Source organism: Penaeus japonicus, unplaced genomic scaffold (genome assembly GCF_977035675.1).
Source record: "Penaeus japonicus unplaced genomic scaffold, GWHDUDI00000001_assembly GWHDUDI00000035, whole genome shotgun sequence".
NCBI classification, from domain to species: domain Eukaryota; kingdom Metazoa; phylum Arthropoda; class Malacostraca; order Decapoda; family Penaeidae; genus Penaeus; species Penaeus japonicus.
The window spans coordinates 4188387-4193386 of NW_028234437.1; the positions used below are offsets into that span (position 1 = coordinate 4188387).

Below are 5000 nucleotides of genomic sequence, written 5' to 3' on the forward strand. Positions count from 1 at the left end.
TCTCATAACGAGGAAAACAGGGACTACGAGGGACTATAAAGAGCGGAGTGAGAGCGGAGTGAGAGTGGAGTGAGAGTGGAGTGAGAGCGGAGTGAGAGCGGAGGGAGAGCGAGCGAGGGAGGTGTCAGGGTCAGGCAAACCTACGGACGTGACGCGTGAAGCCAGACTCGCTTGGCTTGTTTATCGCCCTCGCTCTCCGTCGGGACAGGTAGTACATGGGGGGATGGTGGGGGGGGTCTATTGTCACTCTCTCTCTCTCTCCTGTGTTCGTCTCTGTCCTTCTGTTCTCTCTGTTTGTTTGTTTTTTTCGTTCTATTCTTCTCTCTTTTCTTTTCTTGTTTTCTCATTCGTCTTTGTTTGTCTTTCTATCTATCTATTTTCTTTTTTCTTTCTTTCTCTCTGTCTCTCTTTCTCTCTATATATATACATAAATACATACATACACACACACACACACACACACACACACACACACATATATATATATATATATATATATATATATATATATATATATATATATATATATATATATATATATATATATATAAACATATATATATCTTTCTCTGTTTTTCTCTTTTCTCTTCTTCCCTTGCCTCCCGTTTCTTTAAATGTGTTTATTTTCAACTAATCACCATAGAATTAGACAAACTTTGTTTTCATTTAAATCAACCTTACTTTTCTGGTTTTAGAATAACATCTACTACTGAGAAAATAGGTCCAAAACTCTACGGTGTCAACTGCCAGATTTCATTAGATTACAAAGAATATAGTGTATACCACAAATATACCTATCACAGCAACAACGAAATAATCAATCATAAAAAATGAAAAGCATAAATCAATAACTAAATACATATATAAACATATAAACAGGTTATAAAAACCGTCAAAACTTTTAGCCATAAAATGTAGAGAAAAAAAGAAAAAGTCAATTACGTCTAAGGGTAAAATCTGGAAGCTGAATTCACAGCACGTCCAGTCCTCAGGTCCCTTTTCTCTCGCCCTTACCGTCCTCCTTTCCTCGCTCCCCTTCCCCTCCCCCTCCCCCTCCCCCTCGCCCCCTCTCCCTCTTCCTTCCTCCAACTCTCCTCCACTCGTCCCCTCATCCTCTTCTGCTCCCATTTTCCCCTTGTTTTTATCTCTCCTGTTCCTTGTGTCTCGTTCTCCCCCTCTCTTCATCTTCCTTTTTGGTCTTTCCTCTGCCCCCTTCATTACCTCGTATTTTCCCCATCCTCTCTCTTTGACTTTTGTTCTTCTCTCTCTTACTCTCCATTCCCCCTACTTCCTCTTCCTCTCGTTCTCCCCCTCTCCTCTGCTCCCTCCCTTGTCTTCATCTCCCCCCATTATTGCTTCCTCTTTTCCTTCGGCCTCCTCTCCCCTTTTCCCTCCATTTTGGCCCCTTCCCCTCTCCTCCGTCTTTCCCCTCGACCTCCTCTCCCCTATCCCTTTTCCCTCCATCTCGTCACTCCCCCGCTGTTCCCTCTTCTCCCTTTCTCCCTCTCTCTCGGCTTCTTCCCCTTTCCTACCTCTCCCCCTTCCTCTCCTCCATCTCTCCTCCCTCTCGTCCTCCTTCCTTCCCCTTTCCTCCTCCCTCTCCTCATCTCCCTCCCTCTCCTTCGTAAAACTCGAAGATGGTTATACCTGCGAGGGAGAGAGTCTAGCGATGGAGTTCCTTCAGCATAGAAGGATGGAAGCTCGAGGGAGGAAGAGGGTTGATTGAAACGAAGCCGAGCGGAAGATGGTAACGGTGTGAGGGAAGATGGGAACGGATTAAGAGGGATTTGAGTGTTGCGTGAAGGAGACAGCAGGTGGATGCGTGTGCGTGGGAGAGGGATATGTTGCTCTGCCGGAATTTCCATGAGGTGTATACAGACAAACAAACGGTTGGTTGAATAAAGAGGTAGTCAAAAGCTTACATACACGAAGGTATACAAGATGACGCATATATATATACATAGACAGTGGTCGTGGTCATCTGGTATACAAAATTATACTAGATGATTCGTATAATAAAAGAACACACATACATACACGTGTAGGTATGAACAAGTATACATGCATACAGAAACGAACATGGATATACAATCAAAAATACATAAATGCACATACATACATATATGAATACGTACACAGTTCATTATCTATATATATATCCATATAACATGAGGAGCCATATAGACGCCAACACAGTGCCAGTGCCAGACTCATGGCTAGTGGCACTCAGTCTCCTTTCTGCTTGCGTTGCTGTCATCAAGCTCTTAATACCGTGAAGGAATTTTGGAAGAATACTGATCATATTTAGAGAAAAATAATGTACAAATGATGATAACGAATCATATTGATAAATATATACAAAATAATACCGATCGTGAATAACAGCTATAAGAGAAAATAACAAATATAGCAAATAAAATTAATCTACAAAGCAAATAAAAAAAAACTATGTGGTGCCAAACGGTGGTACAAAGCAAATAAAAAAACAAACTAAATGGTGCCAAACAGTGGTACAAAGCAAATAAAAACAAACTAAATGGTGCCAAACGGTGGTACAAAGCAAAAAAAAAAAAAACTAACTAAATGGTGCCAAACGGTGGTACAAAACAAATAAAAAACAAACTAAATGGTACCAAACGAACCTGTTTCGCTACAAAGAAACCATTATTGCAGTACCAAGAAGGGAAATTATAGGTACTGCAAAGAAAGCGGTGTTATGGTACCTGGTAGTGACATAGTGAAGGCAAAAAGGATGTTAGGAGCTCACTAACAGGAGACGGATGACAGCGGCGTGAGAGGAAGCAGGGGTGCCAGAACGCTATGTAGGGACGTGGATGAAGAATGAAGATAAAGGTGGGAGGAAGTGAAGAGGGAGAGAGGTCGTGATGATTGGAGAGAGAAGGATCGTAAGGATAATGGTAGCGGTGGTAGTAGTAGTAATGATAGTGATGATGATGATGATAATGGGGATGGGGATGGGGATGGGGATGGGGATGGGGATGGGGATGGGGATGGGGATGATGATGATGATGATGATGATGATGATGATGATGATGATGATGATGATGATGATGATAATGATATTGATAATGATAATGATAATGATAATGATAAGGATAATAATAACGATAAGGATAAGGATAATAACAATGAGGATGAGGATGATCATTCTTATTATACATTGATGATAATTATAATAGTAACAACAGCAGCAATATCAATAACAATGTTGATGGAAAGATAATGGAATGATCAGATGAAAACGAAAAGAAGAAAGAGAAGAAAACGAAGAAGAAAAAGGAGAAGAAGGATAAGAGGTGCAAGAGTGACAAGACAAAAAAACAAACTATTAAGAAAAGCTGTAAATGTAAATGACCACAAACCCGCTCAAAGAACATCCCTTAAAACGTTATAACCAAACCCCAAAAAGGCAAACAAAACCAACGACAGACAAACAAACAAACAAAAACCAACCAACCAACCCCAGGAAGAGAGAGAGAGCACTCGAGCCTCAGAACAAATCGTCAAGATAAGTTAAATACCAAGTACTTAAAAGCGATGACGACGAGGGTGTGACATGCACTCGAAGCCGCCAAGGAAGTAAAGTGACCAAGAGCGTGGAGTGGTCACGCCGGGTCCGGAGGAAGGGGCACTAGGCTGGTCTCACACTGGCTTGACGTTCCTAATTATCTGGGGGATCTGAATTAGAGCCAAGGTCGCTGTGGCACCGAAGGCGTCGCGGCACTGTGTGAGAACCAGCGGGATGAGGAAGGACTTCTTTGGGAACTTGTTTTGATGTGGAGGGCGTGGGTTAGTTTGAGGATTCTAAGTTGTTTTGTTGTGGAGTGCGTGGTTATTCTGATAGTTCGAGGATTCTAATTTGTTTTGCTGTGGAGTGCATGGTTATTCTGTCAGTTCGAGGATTCTAATTTGTTTTGATGTGGAGGGCGTGGTTATTCTGACAGTTCGAGTATTCTAAGTTGTTTTGGTGCAGAGTGCATGGTTATTCTGTTAGATCGAGTAATCTAATTTATTTTGTTGTACAATGCATGGACGGAAGATTATCCTATTGTTAGCGTTTTCTCTGTGCGTTTCTTTCACTCTGATTAATCCGACTTCTCTCTTCGTTGCGGAGTGCATGGACATATGAGGGAGAATGATTAGATTCTCAGTGTTGTCTTTCTGCTTTTATTTCCTTCTAGTTTATCTAACTTCTTTTGTCTCTGAATGCATAGACATACGAGGGAATATCATTATAGCAATATCCCCTTTCTGGTTGTCTTTCCTTCTGGTTAATCTAATTTATCCTGACGTTGCAGAATGCATAGACATATGAAAGACTATTTATCAGAGTTAGCGAATCTCTCTCCTTCAGTCTGATAGATTGAATGTCTTTCGTTTCTAAATACGTAAACATACAAGGGAAGAACGTCAGATAATTAGTGTTTATTTTTTCTTTTATCTTTTACATTCTAGTTAATTCTTTTTTTTTCTGAATGTATGGACATATGAGGGAGGATCTTCAGATTGTTAATGCTCTCCTTCCGTCTTTATTATTATTTGTTAATTGTTATTATCATTATATTTTGGCTAACCTAACTTTTTTTCGTCGCTGGATGCATGGACATAAGAAAAAAAAATTATCTGATTTTTTTTAGCATTTTCTTTCCGTCATTCCTTTAGTCTGATTAATATGACTTCTTTTGTCGCTGAATACAAAAAAGAAAGAAACTATAAAAAAACACACGAAGGAAAATTATCAGCTTACTATCATCCTTTCCTTTCCTTTTCTCTCTTTCTTACATATATCAACCTCGAGAAGCCTGACCCGTTTAACTACGCCAGGAAAGATGGTGGCAGCTTTTTCATTCCTTCATTTCACTTTAATATAAAACATGATGAACCCGATAAGAAGAAGCGCCGCGGATGAGAGATGATTAGAGGCAATTATGAGATGATGTGAGATGAGGCAGACAACCGCGACATGAAAACAAATGACC

At 40.4% G+C, this 5000-nt stretch overlaps 1 protein-coding gene across 1 annotated transcript in view; it reads right to left on the bottom strand.

The window, feature by feature from the left end:
• Positions 1 to 5000, bottom strand: part of LOC147467535 (xaa-Pro aminopeptidase 1-like) — a 217880-nt gene that overhangs the window by 135971 nt on the left and 76909 nt on the right. The window lies entirely within an intron of this gene.